The following is a 21843-nucleotide window of genomic DNA, read 5'->3' on the forward strand; positions in this document are numbered from 1 at the left end:
CCATTGCACTGAATAGTCATATCGATTCTGAATTGTATTTTTTGTTACTTCGTTTAGTTCTTATTCCAATTTGAATTCTGTGGAATTTCAATTGCTATAACAGGCAGAAAAATAAGTATACCTGAAGGAGCATCTCCACCCCCATTGTTCTGCCTGGACGGTGAGGTCCAGCGCTGAGGGCCTTCTGGCGGTTCCCTCACTGCAAAAAGCAAAGCTACAGGGAACCAGGCAGAGGGCCTTCTCGGTAGTGGCGCCTGCCCTGGAACGCCTTCCCATCAGATGTCAAAGAGATAAACAACTACCTGACATTTAGAAGACATCTGAATGTAGCTCTGTTCAGGGAAGTTTTTAACATGTGACATTTTAATGTATTTTTAATCTTTGTTGGAAGCCGCCCAGAGTGGCAGGGGAGACCCAGCCAGATGGGCGGGGTACAAATAAATTATTATTATTATTATTATTATTATTATTATTATTATTATTATTATTACTAGGTGGTCCACTAAAATCCTCCACAAGTTCCAAGAGGTCCATGGAAGAGGGGGAATGTTTGGAAGCCCAATCCCTCCAAAGCAAGAATCCCACTGGGAGGGCAGTGGGAGCCACAGCAATGTTGTGCAGTACTGTGACACTACACAAGATTATCTTGCCATTCACTGGCGCCCTACGAGTGGTCAGAAACAGCAACCTTCAATGCTTGCACTACTTGCTAAGTTCAGTTGTGGATTGAATTTTATACAATGGATACCAAGGAACCACTGTGCACTTAGATGTGGGGAAGGGGGTGAGAATGGAAAAAAGACACGAGTTGTTGCCCATTAAAATAAAAAGAATTGCTGCCTAATAAGGGGACAAACAGCCCCCAATGATTGACTGGAGAACTGAGGCCAACCTAAGCTCTTTGATGCGCATGACACAGGTGTTCACACCTACACTTAAAATGTGACTTCCCAGGGCTGCAAACCAGTGATGGCTGTGGCGAAAGCAACAGGTGTGACTCTTACTTTTGTACAGTGGGGTAGATTCAAGCCATACAAAATTCAGAGGTTTATACACATACATCTTTCTTTACCCAGGAAAGCAAGGAGCATTATTGCTGAACAGGACACATTCCAGCCAGGCAACAGCATGGGGTGCAGGGTGGAGCGGGGCCTCCAGGTCCCCCAACCCTGATCCAAAACATGTAGCATAAGAAACACCTGTGCCGGTCTTCAGAAACTAAGGGATGCCCAAGTCTGCTGAGTCATCCTTAAGTAGTTACACTGCCGGAAAGACAGCGTCATTGCAGAGTCAGAAATACACACACACACACACACACACACACACACACACACACACACACCACAGAAGTTGCATTTAAGTGTAAACCTCCATGCCAAAAGAATAAAGGAGTGCATTGTGCAACCTTGCAAATGCCTTTGCTGAGAGGTTATTCCCGTTCCTCCATCAAAAATAAAATGCCACATTAAGTTAAACACACCAGTACCTGTCAAGTGCCACTTGACAAAGAAACCCCTTATTCCTGAACAGCAAAGCTAACAAGGATAATTCAGTGAAACTAAAAACCCAGTAAACTTCTTGTGCTGCTGCTTCTTTAAAGGAGCCTCTAAAAGGAGAAAGGAACTTAAAAATATGAAAGCTGGGAGTGAGTGGGGTGGGGGGTGGGGGTAAAAGACTGGAGACTGGATGCATGCTGAATTCTCAGGAATGGTTTACACATGCATGTACTGTACATAACTGGATTTCCTCTACACTTGGGATGTCCTGCTGCTGAATATGCAAAGTGACAAGACCAAGAGGGAGAAACCACGAGCCCTTTTCTGGTGTTCATGTTAAGTGTTCAGCATGCAAAGGGGGCTTGCAAGGGCAAGCGCTAACTTTGGACCCCCCTCCAGAGCCATTTCTATCAGACTCCTACCCACGCAGGGAAAGCAGGGCACCTGATGCAGAAAGCTCTGGAGAGAGTTTTGGAGCTACTTGCAGGAAGTCAATGTGGTACAGTGGCTAGAACCAGGGAGATCTGGATACAAAATGGGGGTGGTCCCCACAACCATCACAGACTTTCTCCTTGGGGCAAATGAAAAATAAAATAAAGCAGCCCTGAAATGTTTCAAGAGTGTCTTGATGCTTTGGGGAGGAAGATGTGCTGCTTTGAAGACTAATGTGGCTTGACCAAATTGTGAATTTGTAAATAGGGAGCAAATGTTTCCTTCCAGGGCTGTCTTTCCACCACTACCCCAAGACTCTCCCAAGTCCACACCCCTCACTGGCTCTCCCTCTGTGCCCTCCTTGAGTACATGCCCCAAAAGTGTGCTGCAATAATGTCTCCTGCTTGCCTGCATGGAAGGAGGACGGAGATATGTCTATGATGTTGGTACCTCTGCCTTTTCCCTGACTGGAATGTAACCAACCCCACAAAAGGAAAGAGTCACATCCTTTCCGCACCTACATTTGCCCCTGCCCACATCCATCAGTAGAATGCAGCCCCTGAAACGTTATCCAGAGGGAAAGCAGCCTTCAGGCTGAAAAACATTCCCTACCCCTGTTGTGGATGGATAAATAGTAGTAGTAACAGTAATTTATTATTTGTACCCCCCCCCCCCATCTGCTGGGCCTCCTGAGCCACTCTGGGTGGCTTCCAACAAAGATTAAAAATACATTAAAATGTCACACATTAAAAACTTCCCTGAACAGAGCTGCCTTCAAATGTCTTCTAAATGTCAGGTAGTTGTTTATCTCTTTGACATCTGATGGGAGGGCGTTCCACAGGGTTGGTGCCACTACCAAGAAGGCCCCCTGCCTGGTTCCCTGTAGCTTAGCTTCTTGCAGTGAGGGAACCACCAGAAGGCCCTTGGCACTGGACCTCAGTGTCTTGGCAGAACAATGGGGGTGGAGATGCTCCTTCAGGTATACTGCGCCAAGGCAGTTTAGGGCTTTAAAGATCAACACCAACACTTTGAATTGTGCTCGGAAACATACTGCAAGCGTCACCTGCATTGCTGTGGTAAAGCTAAGTGGGATCCAGTATGGTTTCAAATTGGATGGGGGACTGCAGATTGAGATTTCTGTACTGCAGGGAATTGGAATTAAGATGACCCTTGGAGTCCCTCCCAACTCTACAGTTCCATGATTCGTAAGTCTCTAGTACTTTTCCCTCTTGAAAGAAAAACTGACTCTGCACTGGCTGCCTTTGGCTCCTACTGCTCTGGCATGACCAAGAAACTGAACCCAGCATGCGGCCCCAAGAGCTACCTTGCTTTTCATAGCTCAAGATCACTCGGAACAGGATTAGCCCTTCCTCCTGTGGTCTTCCCCAAGGGCATCAATTTCCTGCCTCCCATATAAATGAATGGTTTCCATTCATTCCTAAGGGTGGAAAGTAGCTCCACAAAAAGCCCTTACACTGCATGTGAGCTGCTAGTCATAAACTGTGGATTTTGCTAGTCAAATAGAAGCAGGTTGGATTCCCAAGCTCAAGAATACAGATATGACCTGGACATTTGCCTGTTATCCTCCTAATGCAGAGACAACAAAAATATTCAAGGTTAGAATGAGTGCTTCATTATTCCCATGATATTCCAGCTCCAGAAGACAGACAATAATGGACAGCTCTCTGTGTATGCATTAGCGAGATATGCTCCTCAAGAATTCAATTCTGCCAGTATTAAGAGAAAGAGATCAGATCAGTGTATTAAGCCTTGCAGAACCAGGGCAAATCCACATTTGCCAAAGAAAATGAAATAATCCCGAATGTTCAAAGAACTACAAAACACAGGAATAGCTACAGCAATTAATCAAGAGGTACTTCTGCAGGCTGAAAAGAAGGTCAACACCAGCATCATTACACTTTGGTCAATTTAATAAAGCACATGCAACTTCAGATGAAAGGAGTAAATGCAGTGTCATGTACAGAAATCCATTGACCCTCTCACAACAAAATCAAAACAACAGTTTTGTTGTTTGCTTCAGTTTTTAAAAATGCACCAAAACCACACTAACTTCCCCTACCAAAGGCAATTAAAACACATTGCGCTTTAAAGAAAAAAGCATGGAATACACTTCCCTCTAGGAAAAAGCATAAACTCCATTCTGCAGTGGAAGAGATTTGTATGCAAAACTAACAAGCACATGACTGTCATGCTTTTTCTTCAAAGAAAAGTCCAGTAGACAAGAAATGTACAAGGGTCTGAAGCAACCCTTAGCGCAGAGCTTTCCAAACTTTTCATGTTGGTGACATACATTTTAGACATGCATCATTTCGTGACACAGTAATTTAGTTCTACATCATTTCACAACACAGTAATTCAGTTTTACTAGCAAACCAGAGGTTAAACTAACTGCTTTCCAATCCTGGAAGGAGTGTGCTGAACGTTCATGCAACACACCTACACACTGCAGCCAACACTAACGTGTCATGACACACAGTTAGGGAAGCTCTGCCTTAGCAGATCAATGTCCTAGGATGGTTGTTAACAGAAGCCTCCGCAAAGAAGCAACCCTAAAATGAACTATAGTGAAGCCTCATTAAGCCAGGTAGTTACTGGATATACGATGGGGTGAAGTGGAGCAATGTTTAAAAGATACACCTAACCAAATGCCCAGGAACAAATGTAGTGTGTCCACAGAGGTTACAGCACACAGCAGTTGCTCCTATTCTATTTAGGAAAGTACTTTCACAAACTTGTAATAGGGAAGATAAGAAATGCTTACTGAGAGATTAGATTGGAAAATTTTCAGACAAGATTGATGGAAGTCAAAAATTTGAATAAGATGTAAAAGTATGTTTAATTACTGTTGAAAATGATATGTTAAAAAAACCTAATGAAAATTATATTAAAAAAAAGGAAAGTACTTTCACAAATTTCCATATGTACCTCCAACTGGGTGGGAATGAATACTGCATGTACAACTGTACCCTCTCATGTGGCAGGTAGTGACACAAGCACATCATCACTGCAGAGAACGAGAAGACGTGCCTCTTCCCTCTTCCCTGCCAAACAGTTGATGGGATCGACTGTAATCATTTTATAAGTGTTCTGTGGTGACAGCTTCAGGTGGCCTGGGCACACTCCTTTGTACAATGGGTGGGAGACAACTAATACATTCAGTCGGCAAACTGCTTGCGCAACAGAACATTACCTCCCCTCTCCTCAGGCACTCCATGGCCTCACCAAATCTGCTCCAGAGGGTTGGGGGCTCAGAACAGTTTAAGGAACATGGGTGGGGGGAGTTTTATTGCACAAGCAGAAATCCTTGCACTGATGGGACATGGTATGTAGCGCCACACTGGAGACAAGCCACTGTATACAACAGGACTCATACTGTATTCTATCGATAGAGATTAATTTGCTCACATTTCTTATTAATTTAAACTAGCATAAAACAGAGGATCTTCACAACTGGCTCCCATAGGTGGGGAAACCGTAGCCCTTCAGATCTACTGGAGAGCCACTGACATTCACAATTCAGACAATGCTAAGCTAGGTAACACTGTGGTTTGATCTGGTATAAGGCAGCTAGAAGGACAGACCGTGAAGCTGAGGCTCCAATACTTTGGCCACCTCATGAGAAGAGAAGATTCCCTGGAAAAGACCCTGATGCTGGGAAAGATTGAGGGCACAAGGAGAAGGGGACGACAGAGGACAAGATGGTTGGACAGTGTTCTCAAAGCTACCAGCATGAGTTTGACCAAACTGCGGGAGGCAGTGGAAGACAGGAGTGCCTGGCGTGCTCTAGTCCATGGGGTCACAAAGAGTCGGACACGACTAAACGACTAAACAACAACAAGGCAGCTTTCATATATTCCTACAGGAACTGCTGGATTACAATTCCCATCAGCTCCAGACAGCAGGTCCAATGGTCAGAGGTGACACTGTTAGTTCCTTCACGGAAGATCCACACAACCATTTTGAAAAGGGCCTGCCAGACACATGATGCAAGCCCTTTGCAGGCACTGCACGACCAATCTCAAGGGGCTGGTAGGATCTTGGTCCTCTTCTAGTTCCCTTCACAAGCAGGTTTATCATGCTGGCTGGTTTATGAAAACCACCTTTTGGAAGTACTATAATAATACATTTGAAATTCCAATTCTAGACAATGCATTCAACAATGAGTGCTTATTTGCTTCCTTAACTTAGTGGAGCGAGTGGCACACCACCTGCATCAATTTTCTGTGTCACCAATGGGGAAAAAACTTTTTCCAAAGAGAGAGTCAACTCACTCAGTTAACACAAGGAAAAGCCAACTATCCCCCCTTGCAAAAGGTCAGAGTAAGAATTCTTCCAGAGATCTGCCTTCCCCTCCAGCACAGCTTCTCCTTTAGCTTCATAAAACGTTAACTCTTTTTCTGAGCCACTAACCCAGTTTTTATCTTCAGATATAAGTTCTGCTGACAGTCTGGGCTGCTCCATCAATTAGCCACAGGCTCACTCTTGCGCTGCTTGAGATTACTCTACTGACAACCTGAATATCCAGCCTTGTCCAATCCATCACACAGCCACCCTCCAGTCAAACTGAAGAAGAAACATTCAACCAAAACCTATAAAGTATACTTTATAGTCAGCCATTGCTCATTTTCACCTTAAGACTGCACAATACCTAAGGGAGGAAGGTAGACCTTGCTGCTTTTTCTCAGCCATTTGCTATCCACTTTGTACTATTAAATGATTATCTACTTTATTTGGGTTTGTTATTTCAGACAATGTTCAAAATCCCCCAGGCGCCAGGAGTGTTTTGCCACTGGCGTGGGTCCAATTGTGACCACATGGAGATCTCTAGATGCCAGGCTGGCAATTGACTTCGCCATCTGGCTGGCCTCTCCACCTTTCTTGAACAGGTAAGCAGAATTGCATTTATATCCCCCCTCCTCACTTAATCCCCACAACGACCCTGTGAGGTAGGTTAAGAGGCTGTGACTGGCCCAAGGTTACCCAGTGAGCTTCATGACTGAGTGGGGATTTGAACCCTGATCTCCCAGGTCCTAGTTCAACACTCTAACCACCACACCAGCTCCCTAGAGCACTTCTGCTATGGGGCAGCTCTATAAATTAAGTAGGTAGATAAATATGGGGGAACAATATGTCACTTCAAGAAGGATCTGAAATATTTTTCTTTGAAGCTTGAATTTGTTTTATTTGATGTTTTAATGGGTTGCAAACTACTTTGAGATTTTTTAAAGTATAAAGTTGTATAGAAAGGAAATTATTATAAATAATAACTGTCCAGACTCCTTGGAAACCTCTGAAATCGGCTCTCCTGCCTGCTAATCTCATTAGAGCTAGTCCTGTCTTCTGGGGCAGTAGAAAGCAAGACTACTTTTTTTTCTTTTTAAGTATCCTTCAGTCCAGAGATGGGGAACCTGTGGTCCTGAAGATGTTGCTGGATGAACTCCATCCTTCCTGGCCATCAGCTATGCCAGCCAGGTCTGATGGGAGTTGGGAGTTCATGCCTTTCTCCATCCCTCTTGCAGACCACAATTCTCACCCAAGTACACAGCTTGGACACAGACACTTAAGATCCATCACTGAGTATTGCAACCCAGCTTGCCAAGGGGAAGAAAGGCTGAAAATTAGCAATAAATAGGAGGCATTTCTGCAAACACAACTGAAGCAGGAGTCAAGGGGCCACATCTAGCCCACAGGCCCCTAATGCATAGGCTCAAGCTGAGCAAATCAAATTATCTGTATCATTCAAATGCCACAGCCTCCGCTTCACACAGCTTTCATGGAGCAAATTAGCTATCATAATGAACCACAGGTTTCACCTTGACTATTGAATCACGAGTGTGCCTGAAGGATGATGCACCAGAACCAAATTAACATTTCCAAGGCAGGGGATCCAGCTATTTTAACTCTCTCTAGTGCATGAAACCCCTGCATCTCTTTCCTAGCAACTGATAACTTTGTCAGTGATTGGGAGCAGTCCCAGAACGGAGGATTCACTACTTAGCAGGCTGCATCCTTACTATCCGTCTTTTTACATTATTCTAAAAGAAGGCTGGGGAAGTTCAGGCCCAGAGGTCAAATGCAGCCCTCTCCCCAGGTCACCACGCTCACTGGCCCCACTGGGCACTCCAGGTGTTTTTGCAGAGTTAAAAAATGTTCTTGAATTCTGCTAACACCTCTTGTTTGTTTGGAGCAAAGAGAGAGGTGTATGCCTGGTCCACTGTCCTGAGTGACAGTGGTGAGCCCTCAAAGTGAAAATATGTCCCCACCCCTGTTCAAAATTGTGTATCTGAATAGCATGTATGTCAGTACAGTGGTGCCCCGCAAGACGAATGCCTCGCAAGACGGAAAACTCGCTAGACGAAAGAGTTTTCCGTTTTGGAGGTGCTTCGCAAAACGAATTTCCTATGGGCTTGCTTCGCAAGACGAAAATGTCTTGCGAGTTCCTGCTGGTTTTTTTTCCTCCTCCCCCCTTTTTCTAAGCCCCTAAGCCGCTTATCAGCTGATCCGATCAGCAGATAAGCTGCTAAAAGCCGCTAATAGCGCTAATCCGTCAATGGGCTTGCTTCGCAAGACGAAAAAACCGCTAGACGAAGAGAATCACAGAACGGATTCTTTTCGTCTTGCAAGGCACCACTGTAAATCAGTACACTGCAGGGTTTGCATTTAGCAACAGTTTGTACTAGTACTCCATTGAAGTTTGCTTTTTAAAATGTATCCATTTAGAAAAGTGTTTCAATAATAAGCAGTGGCCTGAGCACCAATATGGCAAGTGGAAAGGAAATATGGGTGAAGTGCAACAGTTTCTCCCTACCAGAAATAAACTTTACACAAACATCAGAAGTTACAAGGACCTATTTCGTCTGGCATATGGTTATTCCAAGATCAATGGTAGCTATTAGAAGCCTTGCTCCATTCATAATATTCTTGCAAATGTACTACTCCCTTTTAGCCTCACTGTCATTTCAAACTGCTACATTTGCCAACCATGAAGTACAATATCTGGCTCAGCACCAAAGTGCAAGGTGAAAGGATGGTTGAAAGCTATCCAATCAAGCGTCCTTGTTCCTTTGTATTCCACCGATCATCAAGAATCTGGCTGTCTGTGCAAAATCTTATATGCACTTTCAATGGCTTCTAACAGCCAGAAGGCAGCAAGTGCTTTCTCTTGCACCTTCTGATGGATGCATTTACATGGTGCTGCCATACTTATAGGGAATATAGCTACCCAAGCACACTCATTTTAAAGTAATGGAAGAAGACAGGTTATGCTTACATATGAAGGCAGCAAACACTAAGTTTTTAATTTAACAAACAATACAAAATGTACAGCTAGACTCAGATCATGAAGGTCTCAGATACCACAGTTCCAGTTACAGATAGGTAGCCGTGTTGGTCTGCCATAGTCAAAATAAAAAAATTCCTTCCAGTAGCACCTTAAAGACCAACTAAGTTAGTTCTTGGTATGAGCTTTCGTGTGCATGCACACTTCTTCAGATACTGAAGAAGTGTATCTGAAGAAGTGTGCATGCACACGAAAGCTCATACCAAGAACTAACTTAGTTGGTCTTTAAGGTGCTACTGGAAGGAATTTTTTTATTTCAGATACCACAGTAACCTTTGGATTCAACATCTACAGGGAAAGTTCCACATGGAATTACTTAATGGGCCTTTTTACACATCACATGCTTAGGTGCACACTTAGAAAAATATAGTGTGGGAAAGTGATAAAAAGGTTTCTGAAAATATCTGTGATATAATGTGCAATTGGCCTCACCCTACTTGGCATACGCTCAGAAGCAAATCCAGGTTTCTTAACACATAATGTGTAAAATGACTCTCTTGCCCCTCCAATCATAACAGCCCACAATGCAATGGCTAATTTGAGTTACAACCTGCAACAAATCCCCCCAAACCTTCACTGGTGACACTCAAATCTTGATCAAGTGATGCCACCTTTGAAATAAATGTATTCTAATGCACAGGAAGGGTCATAACTCAGTGGCAGAGCATCTGTTTTGCGTGCAAAAGGTCACAGGTTGAATCCTTGGCTTCTCTAGATAAAGTTGGGAATGTCTCTTCTGAAATCTTTGAGAGCCGCTACCAGTACTTGGCTAATTAGACCAGTGGTCCAACAACTTCATATGTAACCTGTTACAGGAAGGGGAACCTGTGGCCCTCCATATGTTGGTGGATTCCAACTCTCATCAGCCCTAACCAGCTTGACCAAAGGCCAAGGATGGTGGAGCTGGTGTCCACCATATAGCTCAGTCAGTAGAGCATGAGAATCTTAATCTCAAGTTCATGGGTTTAAGCCCCACCTTGGGCATTGCAGGGGATTGGACTAGATGACCCTCTTGGCCCCTTCCAACTCTACAATTCTATGATTCTCAATATTTGAAAGATTGCAGGTTAGCCACCACTAACTAGGGCAAAGCCACCCTGCAATCAAAAGTGGCAGGTGTTGCCTATTTATAAATACAACCCTGAAAGAGAAAATACTTTTGTACTTCTTTATCCAAGAAGGGCATTTTTTAACATTTCCCACCAGGCAAGTAAAGACGGAAATAGATTCTCACACCTTACTGGCACAGCCCACAGCATGTTGTGAGCTAGAGTAAAAGGGTAGATTTTCACCGATGTTAATGGTTCCCTTCATTTCATATGTAGAACCTTTTTATTATCCAGTAAATTATGCTCACATCAGTGTGGAATTGGTACACATGGGTAAAATCTCCCTTTAAAAAAAAACACCACCACAAACAAGCTCACCACATTAGAAATTTAAGCATAAGTACCTTGAAAAGGATAAATCCCCTTAGGAGGTGTGAAAAACCCACCAGCTTACCCTGAGCATATCCCTCCAATGGGATCTTTTCTTCCACTCTCAAAAAAATTAAATAAAATCCTGCTTTGAGGATACCTTGGCAGCAGGAGGGAAACCCAAAGATTTTGATTTCTTTAGCCTTTTCAGCTTACCCAGTGATTATGACTCACATGTAAGCTGCGGAGCTGTCAACTTTCCAAAGCCCTGGTGGGTCTAGACCACAGCAATGAGCACTTATGGGATGGAGGGGGAGAGGAGCGAAGAGGTCTTCCCCCTAAAGGTTGCGCTGAGGCGGTCTTTGGAAGGAAAACGCACTGGAGGGAACAGCTTTGTGTTGTCTGCTTGTGGGGGAAAGACAGAAAAAGAAAGAAAAAGAAAGAAAGAAAGAAAAGCTTTCTTTTCCTTCTTGGGACAGAAAGTGTCATTTCCCATCTTTTCCCCCGGAGGAACTCCCCCCCCCCTTTTCTCAAAGGAAAAAAAAGGGCCTCCCATCTAACATACAACAGAAACCAAAAGCTGATTTGAAGCAGAAGGAGAGAAAAAGAGAGAGAGATGGAGCACCTATAAAGCAACCCCCGCCCTTCCAGCAATCACTTCGTGGGCGTGTAATCGGCTTCTCTATCCTCCACAAGCCCGTTTAAACTTCAGGGACCCCAAACTGCAAGGAAACGAGCTGAGGGGAGCCCCCCGCGCGGTATTTCCCATTCCCGCACCCTTCTCCAGAGGTACCACTTATCCTCTCTGTTACTCTCTCTTATTCCCTTGAAGCGGACCCAAGGGGAACCCCCCTCCCCGTTGAAACGCACCCCGAAACACGCTCTCCCCCCCCCCGCTCGCTTTCCACCCCAAACCTTTCCTGAAGGGAGGGCGAGACAATGCTCCCATTCATAGCGCCCCCGTCTCCCTCCTCCTTGGTGCCCCCCAGCCGAGCTGCCGCGACCGGGCTCCGCGCAACAAAAGGAGAAAAGGCGCAAGGAGGGGAGGCGAGAGGGGGGAGACCGAAGCAACCTCGAAGCGGGGGGAGAAAGAGGGGTTCGCCTGGGAAGGGCGGCTTCCCAAAGGAGCAGAGACGTGAGGGGAGGAGCAGGAGAAAAGTTCGAGCCGGGCGCGCACGCTGCACTCACCCCATGGAGGCTCCCCTCTGCCCGGCTGGCTGGCGAGCGCGCGCACCGGCACGGAGAGCAGAACCGGCCCAAGAAACAAAAGTTGCCTTTTTGCCCCCACCTTGAGAAACAACGGAGAGCGGCTCCGCGGCGTTGCAAGCGCCACGACGGGGCGGGCGGAGAAGGAGGGATTACATCACCACGCGCCCACGTGAACGCTGCAAATGAAGGCGCCGCCGCCGCCGCTTATGTTGCTGCTGCTGCTGCCCAGCCTCGAGGGATCGACTCGCGGCGCCGGCTCTGGGGCAAGAACCCAACATTCTGGAGGTGGGTCACGTGGGAAGGGTTCTTCTCCCCGCCTCTCCCCCCCTCCCCGCTTTTCCTCTCAGCCAATAACCGCGCGTTCAGCTTGCGCGGTCTCCCGGCCTCGCGTGGCTGCTCTCTAGCGCCCCCGGAGGCGGAGGCTCGCGGGGCTTTACCTCCGAGTAGACTCGCCGAGCAGGATTGGGGGGCTCTATGGGTGTTAAATCGCCGCAGCTTAGGGTTTTCACCTTCCGTTGCGGTGCCCTCCAGAAGAAGTATTTACTCCAGAGTAAAAAAAAGGAAAGGAAAATATGTGTTGAAAATAAATATGAGTAAATAAATATTAAATCCGCGGGAAGCTATAAGATTATAGTTGCTTGGGAGTAAGATCCGCCTGAGTAAACAGGGACAGGAGTTTGGTTTCACAGGGATAATCCCATGCACAATTACCTGGCAGGAGTCTCCACTTACTGGGACTGGCTTCCAAGCAAACATTCTTAGGATCACTTGGCAACATAAGCCCCTTATTTGGTAGTAATTCTCATTTAAATCAACAGGGCTTACTTCTGAGTACACATGCTTAGGATCAGGCTCAGAGAAGCTTGCGATGCCATTGAGGTGATGTGTTTTGTTTTATTTGGAATAACAGACAAGTGGTATGTTCCATAGATGACAAGAGGTTTGAGGTTTGTTTGCTTTGTACTTGTAAGGTTGTGATCCTGTGCACACTTAAGTCACACCCTCACAGTACACTTAAATCACATAGCTTCCCCCCAAAGATTCCTGGGAACTGTAGTTCACCCTCACAGAGCTACAATTCCCAGTGCCCTTGACAAACTTCAGTTGCCAGGACTCTCTGGGAGGAAGTCATGTTCTGTAAATATATGGTGTGGGTACAGGGCTGCAATCCTACACACATTTATATGCAATTCCAATGGAATCAATGTGGCTTCTAATAAGAGCACTGCGAAACTCACTAAATTCAGAGAACACCCACACACAACTACCCTTCATCATTATAGATTCCAGAGCACAGGATTGGACTATAAGGTGGCAAGCGTTATGCACACTTCTGTGGGATGTGGAACATCAAAGTGCAACTTGCTTCCACCTCAGCGGAACAGGAATATTTTTCCTTTTTGTAAACCAGGTTGAAAGAGGATTTAATTGTGATCTTCTCTCAACCGCACTGGCTGCTTAGAGGCTTCCAGGCAAGAGAACCTTCGTTACATCCCAGATGGTCAGGTTCCAACATGCTCTTCTCCCAAGCGGTGAGAAAATCAAGGGACGCAGCGCTTACCTAATTTAGGTTTCGTTTGGAAGGCAGTCCCTGGGATCTAACTGGCATTCTGGAATAGTTGCGTTTATTTATAAATATACACAGACAACCAAATCCACTGCCCCACATCATATCCCATGAAAAGGCAACCCACCTCCCAACAGCAGTTGTCTTACAGAGTCTCCCCCCCCCCCGTCAATTCCTGCGTTAGGCCCCCATCAACTGTGTGCACTACAAAGACCTACTGCTGGCTATAACTTCCAACAAGTCTCTTCTGCAGGAACTGCAAATACCAAGTTATGTTCCACAGAAAGGCAACTGACAGATGTACTATGATATCCCTATAGACTCACTGCATGCTCCTCACTTTAGAAACCACAGCTCTGACAAATCCTTTATTTTTAACATTTCGTTATGGAAACCTTGGACTCATCGACTGCTTATTCCGCAAGCCCTCAAGTGTCTCCCACGGGACGTGCCTAGATATCTTCCCAACCTGCCATCTGTATAGTGTGCTTGCCGAGAAAAGCATTTGATGGTCTAATCAGTGAGAACTTCCTTCAGACACCCATGTGGTGATCAGAGTAACCACAATCACTGTACTACAGTGACCACACTCCAGTATCAGGGGAAGTGCACTTACTTACACAATCACTCTGTATATTACACAGCAACCTTTTGTTCAAGCCCGCAAGAAGCCAGAAACTAAACACAAAAGCCAACAATCCTCTCTTCCTAGAAACTGTTATCCTTTGGCATACTCTCTCTGAGCACTGAGGTTCTATATAGACCATATTTCTCCTAGAAACATGTCCCCCCAGTCTGCTGTTAAAAGAAATGGAAAGACACAGGAGATTCAATTATGGATCTCCAAAGTCCTGTGTAGTTTAGCCTTCGTTTCCCCTGTTTATTAGGATGCAGTGTTTTCACTTCCTCACCTTCTATAAAAAGGTGTGTCACATTCATATTAAACATTTGAGAACCACCCACCCTCTGTTTTTTCAGCGCTGCTGCAAGCAGGCTCTGTGCTGTAGGCTGCAGTTTTGCACGAGGACAGAAATGCACACAATTTGGTTATTGGGTGCAGAATCCAGTGACAGAACTTGGCTTTTTAAAAGAACAACAAACACACAAAAACAATTTATTTCTCCCAGTTTGGGCAGCAAAGACAGTGCATGGGAAATAGCTTGTGAAATTCCTTGTGAGATGTTTGAAGCCAGAGGCGCCCCAGCAGCATTTTGCAGGGGTTGGAGTTCAGCTCCATCCATGAACCTCTTTCCCCATCCCCAAAGCAGACATGAGCTGCAATCCTATGCCTACCTCTTTAGGAGGAATCTCCGCTGAAATTAATGGAGCATACTTCTTGAGTAACCATGCTGCAAATTATGCAAAATAGTCAAATGTATCAAAATACTTAATTTGCATAATTTACTGAGAGCCAGTGTGGTGTAGTGGTTAAGAGCGGTAGTCTTGTAATCTGGTGAACTGGGTTCGCTTCCCTGCTCCTCCACATGCAGCTGCTGGGTGACCTTGGGCCAGTCACACTTCACTGAAGTCTCTCAGCCCCACTCACCTCACAGAGTGTTTGTTGTGGGGGAGGAAGGGAAAGGAGGATGTTAGCTGCTTTGAGACTCCTTAAAGGGAGTGAAAGGCGGGATATCAAATCCAAACTCTTCTTCTTCTTCTTACACCGGTTGCAGAATTTGAGTCACCTTGGTGCAGAATCCTAGGGGTATTTTTAGCTCACACAGTCCTGACTGCAACCATGTAGCAAACAAAATGTTACTCAAAATACAAAAGGGAAACCACTGATTGATATTGAAGGATTATGCTAATTTCTCTTTTTTCCATATACAGTGGTACCTCGGGTTAAGAACTTAATTTGTTCTTGAGGTCCGTTCTTAACCTGAAACTGTTCTTAACCCGAGGTACCACTTTAGCTAATGGGGCCTCCTGCTGTTGCCACGCCGCTGGAGCACAATTTCTGTTCTCATCCTGAAGCAAAGTTCTTAACCCGAGGTACTATTTCTGGGTTAGCAGAGTCTGTAACCTGAAGCATCTGTAACCTGAAGCATCTGTAACCCGAGGTACCACTGTAGTCCTAAATCTATATATTGTGCTGTTAGAATGGTTCAGAACGTTCAGTTGCTCAGTTTGCAGTTTGTAGTCTGATTTCTGTGAAGTAAGGAAAAGTTGCCAGTTTGGATTGGATTAAAATCACAAATATTATTTACAGGGTAGACCAATGACTATAAAGGCATCCCACAATTTAGCTAAGGGACAGTGAGTTGCCCAGGGCAAAGTGCCTGAAGGGTGCAGGTTAGGTAATGGAAAGAAATGGGTCAAAAATAAAGAAATGTGAAGGAAAGATTGGTGGAAAAGGAAGCTGAGGTACAGAGCAGAAGAAACTCTGGCACGAATGGCAAAAGAGTGGACTCTCAACATGGGCATAGCCAGGACTTTTGTTGGGGGAGCAGAACCGACATGTTTGGTCAGTTAGTGAAGTATGTCTATTGTTTTGCCCTAGTCTGGCTACGCCCATGACTCTCAAGGAAGTTCGCAGTGCTTAAGTTCAGTGGGAGGATGAGGGGTTTCCTCCTGAGGAGACTGGTTTGAAAACAAAATGGAGTCTGAAGGAAGTGGGACAAAGTAGGAGGTTCAAGTAAAGCAGGAACCTGAGGAGATAAAGTATAGGGAAGGCACATAGCTGAGTAAGTGAGAAGTCAAGGAGAAAACAGCTCCTGGGGCAAAGCTTTGCAGAAGGCCCATCAAAAGGAGCTGCTTTTTATGAGAGGAAGGAAATGAGCAGGCAATGGAGGAAGCTCAGGAGGTAGCGGTCAGAGAGCTGCTCCATCTAGATTTGAGATCCTGACGGGGATTTTGCCTGTTGTGGTTCCCGCTGTCACTGCAAAACTGTGACATACAATCCAGAGGAAGGAGAAAAGGTCGAGAAGCGGTGGGTGGCGGTAGGACTAAGTTTCACATCTGCACAATTCTTTGGCTGTAGGCTCTGAGTAATGCTGTGTAACTCCACCAGGTCCTAAGAAGTATGAGATTTGTAATAGCCCCATACAAAATTGAGAAACGCTCTGAAACTCCTTTGTTGCAGAGCACTTGAGGGAAGCACTCATGCCTGTATCATGTGAGTAATGATGTTAATGCCAGGAACAACACAAAAATCATTTGCGTTAAGTGCACAGCAACAATGGAACCAAGGTGGGGGTGAGAGTAAACCATCAGGCCTGTAAGTAAACTTTCTCTTGCAGGTTTCTTGAAGAAGAACAATAGGTAAGGATTAGCAAGACAAGCCATTCATCTTTGGTTTAAAATAATAATTCCTGAACGACCAGTCCAGCAAGAGAGTTTAGGATTAAACAATGAAGCAGAGAAGTTGTGCAAGATCCTGCCCTCTTTTGCAAACATTTTCTAGGAAGAGCTGCAATTTGTTTCTTGCTATCTGGCCAAAAAAGGAAAACCGGGAGTTAGAAACAACAAAGAAAGGAATAAAGGAATAACAAATAAGCCTAGTTCTGCAATCAGAATAAAAACCAGGTCAGTCCTAGTTGGCAAAACACCTACAAAAAGTAAAAAGGAATTGTTAAGGGGAGGGGGATAAGTTCATTTTATTTTTGAAAATCACAGGATTTGAGAGCATGGGAGGGGATTCTCGGTGGATCCTTTTGGAGACAGATGAAAACCAAGGGTTCTTCCACATTGCCTTTATGGTTGTCTAGTTCTGCCTCCAGGTTTTAAGCAAGATCCTCTCAGTGGCACTCACTTCTTCTTTTCATCACGGTGGTCCCCACTGGCAGTGCCCATTCACTTGCCTTCCCTTTGTGGGCTCAACTCACACAGCTGTCCAGAGGAAGAGGGTGAGGCCTGTGAAGAATGCTGCCCTATTGCCTCACCCTTGTTCCTCCTACCAACTACATGCCCAGTGTCAGGAGTGCGTGCAGGAGCCAGGCCCTGTGACCAGTAGGGCTTCGCGGGACTGGGGCCTTCCTAAGTTTGTTCTGGAGAGGCAAGGCACGGCCACACAGGTGAGACCGCTTGGTAACTCACTGCACCTGGTGGCAAGGGCCAGGAAGGGATATAAGGTCAGCATTTCCCTTCAGCTCTTTGCCACAGCAGCTTGTTTCCTGCCTTGCTGCATTTGGCTTCTTGACCCTTGACCCTTGGCTTCGTGACTCCCTGCTCCCTGACCCTCAGACCCCTGGCTTCTGGACTCTCGTTCCTGCTCCCACCCTGCCATCTTGCCCCCGGTCCCAATGTCCTCAGCTGGGACTTCGACCACCCGTAAACCGGACCAGACCCAGAGATGGCAGGTGTATTAAGCAGTGACAGTACCGCTGAGGGGCAGAATGTAGCAACAAGGCCTGGAGTCTCTGGGGGTCAACAGGGGTCTCCTGCAGAGGTGTGGGCCTTGACATGATGATGCCTGCATCTGGCACCAGACTTGTGGATGCGTCACATAAAATGAGAGCCACCAATTCCGTTGGGTCAGGGAGGGCTTTGCTTGCACTGAGGCCCCAACAAATGCCTGGTCATGCCTCCTTACCTCTGTAGCTGGTTATACATTTGCAAGAAGCAACGTTTTCATAGCTGGATTACATTTTATGGCCTCTGACCTGAGACCTCTTCTCATTCTACTACGACCTTTCAAGCACTTTTACAGCTTTGTCCTAATCGCTTATGCTCAGGAGAACATCTTACGGATTTCAATGTGACGAGAGGGTAGTATCACACATGATTAGCTTTTCCACACCAACCGATGGATTCAAGTTACAAGAAAGAAGATTGCTACTAAACATCAGGGGGGACGTTCTGACAGTAAGAGCTGTTCAATGGTGGGACAGGACTCCCTTGGGAGGTTGTGTGCCTTGGAGGTTTTTAAGCAGAGGTTGGGTGGCCATCTACCATGGATGTTTTGGTTGAGATTCCTGTATTGCAGGTGGTTGGACTTGGGTATTGAAATATACTCAGAGTCAAGAGTGGATTTCATGTTCTTTATTCAGCTCATAGTGCTGAGGAGGGAGTGAAAGTCCCCTCAAAGTATCTGCTTTATAGAAATTATTTACACAGTGGGCTGCACGTGATTGGCTAATTCCGGAATTCTCCTGTAGGCCAATCAGGTTGTGGATTCACTTCTATCTGGAGCTGGTTTGGGTGGCTCCTGCTGACCAATCATACTGCTGCATTGTTCTAGGACCAATCAGACTGCTGCATTCTGAATCCTATTGTTCTAGGACCAATCAGACTGCTGCATTTTGGATCCTATTGTTCTAGGACCAATCAGACTGCTGCAGTTTGGATCCTATTCAACTCAGTACATAACAGGTATCCCTTCAAATTCTACGGTTTTTTTATTCTGTGGTTTCAAGGCAAGAAGAACCTCTAACCTTCAAGGTAATAGATGGACGTGCTTTAAAAATCTGTGCACACTTTGCTGGAACTTAAAGTGCTAGCCTATCCAATGTCCGGAGGCACTGAAAGCATTTTGTAATGAACGGGAATGCTCTTAGACATAGACATAGAATTGTAGAGTTGGAAGGGACCCCAAGGCTCTTCTAGAATTTTCCGCTCAACGTGGGGTTTGAACCGACGACCCTGAGATTAAGAGTCTCATGCTCTATTGACTGGGCTATCCTTCAATTTTCTAAAGGAGTATGCTGGGCTGAGTGTGGAATCAGTGGAAGTTGGAGATTGCTTTAGAGGAGGAAAAACGGGACTGAAAACAAGAACAATCACTCCCGCCCACTGCTGTTCCCATATTTATCAAAGGACAACCATCTTCACACAACACAAATCTACTCAGCGAGACCCTCCTAGTGAAGCCAAGATACCAAACGACCCTTTGTGTGAGGCTTTAAAGACGAATGCAATTTCCCAGGAAAGGACTTGCATGAATCTCTGCCAGTCGCAGGGAATCCTCCCTCTTCTCCATAGCAACCGGGCTCCCTTAGAAACTGGCATGCCATTTCTGGCTGCAAATTATTACCCTTGGTGGAGGGAACAGCATCCGTGTGGGGATAAGATGCTGCAATTTTTAAATTCCACAGGGAGCTCCTGGCTGAGATCAACTGGATCCGGAGAACCTTGCCACAGAGAGTGTTGGCTTTCTGAGTGCCTACCTACGGCCTGCACATTCATCTTCTCCCAGGCGTTCGGCTAATTAAACAATCTATGGCCTTTTAAGCTGTGGTGCCGGGTTTATTGTTTTTGCTATTATTATTTATCAATAATTATTTATCAATAATTAATTAATAATATACCATCTTTCATCTGAAGATCCCTGGGATTCAGAACTACATTATGTATTTTTAATAAAAAAATTCCTTCCAGTAGCACATTTTTTTATTTTGACTATGGCAGACCAACACGGCTACCTATCTGTGATTATGTATTTTTGTGCTTTAATATTACAGTGGTACCTCGGGTTAAGTACTTATTTCGTTCCGGAGGTCCGTTCTTAACCTGAAACTGTTCTTAACCTGAAGCACCACTTTAGCTAATGGGGCCTCCCGCTGCCGTTGCGCCGCCAGAGCACAATTTCTGTTCTCATCCTGAAGCAAAGTTCTTAACCCGAGGTACTATTTCTGGGTTAGCGGAGTCTGTAACCTGAAACATATGTAACCCGAGGTACAACTGTATAAACCACCCTGTGATCCTCAGGTAAAGGGCAGTATAGAAACTAACTAACTAACATACATACATACATACATACATACATACATAGGGCTGCCAGGACTTGGTCCAGAGGTAATGCTTTGTCTCTTTAACTCTAATACACCAAAAAGCTGGACAGCCTCTGTCCCTGACATCTTGTTATCCCATTGGTCCTTTCACCCAAGCTCCTCCTTCACCTGTTGGAGAAAGACAGACATTACCTTTGCCCTGTGACAGGGCAGGCAAAAGGACCAGGAGAGCCACTGAATGGGAGGGGAAGCAGCTGCCCACATTCTCAATGCCTTCAGACCAGGGATGGGGGAGAATTTCAATTCAGTTCACATTTAAAGGCAAAGCTACCAAGTCTGCTGTTTCCAGAATAGCATGCACATTTCAACACAACCGTCCTTTGGAATTCACACCACTCTGAATTTTGCAGGCAAGTTCTCCAGCTAAGTAAAGTATACAAAAATTGCATATACTTTGGTAAATTGTATGAGTCTCTTCCTTGTTTTAGCTGCAGCAGACGAGCATGGCTATGCCTCTAAAAGATATTACAAAAATATCCAATAGAAGCACCCTATGCATGTTTACTTGGGAATTAAACTGGAATTAGTAATTCTTACTTCTAGTAAGTATGAATAGGGTGGGCAAGAGTAAATATGCATAAGGTTGGCTGGTAAGTCCATACGAACTTAATAATAATAATAATAATAATAATAATAATAATAATAATAATAGAAACATTCTGTCTAGTAACCCTGGGCGTTCCAGTTATTTTAGGAAGAAGAAATGCAAAATAGTATGATGGGCATCACGATTTGCCCTGGTATAGCCTTCTCCACATGGTCTAATTTAAAAGACATTTCTGGCACACATACATGAACACACACATATGCAATATACCAGATGTTCAGTGGCTCTTATAAATCTGAGCACACAGTGCCTCTCAGTTCACGGCACACCAATTGCATGAAATAGCGGGTGTGTACAGACTCAGATTCTTTTGCACACTGCTGCAAACCAACATTTGTGTGAGTGTGTTTGCAAATCTATACAAAGTGACCACTTCGCATGACCACCCATGAGGCGGGGAATTAATAACCCCAATTTAGTCATGTACATTCATTTCAGTGGGTCTACTCTGAGTAAAATTGCATTGAATACCAGCCTAATCTTCCTTTCTCCACTTCCTTAGATTCTAAGAGTGGATGTATTTGTATTCCTGTTATGACTGACAATTATTTTCTTTTAATAGTCATGCCAGAAAGGGTGGGTGGGTGGGGGATTCTTAACCTTTGGCTAACATCCAAATAGCATCAGTTTATGATCTGATGTATCTTTTCTCTGAGGACTACATTTAGCCCTCGCAGGGAGATGGGGTCGGTAATCCAATACCCTTCTCCGCTCTCATCCTAATGCTTATTCCAAAGCATGTTTCATTCTTAAATTATCTTCAAAGCATACAGAGCCGTAGGGAAATAAAAGGAGAATATCGTGCTCTCTCCAAGAAACACATTAAACCTAAATCTCCACTAGACCCATCATAAGAATTAAGCATCAGAGCAAACCCCCTCAAGATAGCTTAAGGAGTTACATACAAAATTCCAGGTTCTGCTTGGGAGGAAAAAGTCACATTGGTAGATGATCTCACAACAATTCTAGCACAGTAGAATTGTGTTGCACAGTATCACATAACATAGATGAATATGAGGGTTACTT

The 21843-nt window shown here is 45.0% G+C and overlaps 1 protein-coding gene and 1 long non-coding RNA gene across 5 annotated transcripts in view; one reads left to right on the plus strand and one right to left on the minus strand.

Moving 5' to 3' along the window:
- The window catches only part of RAI14 (retinoic acid induced 14), a 100189-nt gene extending 88029 nt beyond the window's left edge, over positions 1 to 12160 (minus strand). For 2 of the 4 annotated variants that reach the window (XM_081212720.1, XM_081212717.1), the window contains exon 1: positions 11895 to 12135. The gene's annotated coding sequence lies outside the window, so the exon portion shown is untranslated. Of the gene's footprint in view, positions 1 to 10940; positions 11070 to 11894 lie in introns of those variants that run through there. The other 2 variants (XM_081212718.1, XM_081212719.1) reach the window with 2 other exon arrangements.
- The window catches only part of LOC308597408, a 34469-nt gene continuing 24716 nt past the window's right edge, over positions 12091 to 21843 (plus strand). The window contains exon 1 of the long non-coding RNA XR_014012949.1: positions 12091 to 12200. This is a non-coding gene — a long non-coding RNA (uncharacterized lncRNA). The remainder of the gene's footprint in view (positions 12201 to 21843) is intronic.

This window comes from Podarcis bocagei (assembly GCF_964188305.1).
Source record: "Podarcis bocagei genome assembly, chromosome: 11".
Lineage (NCBI taxonomy): Eukaryota > Metazoa > Chordata > Lepidosauria > Squamata > Lacertidae > Podarcis > Podarcis bocagei.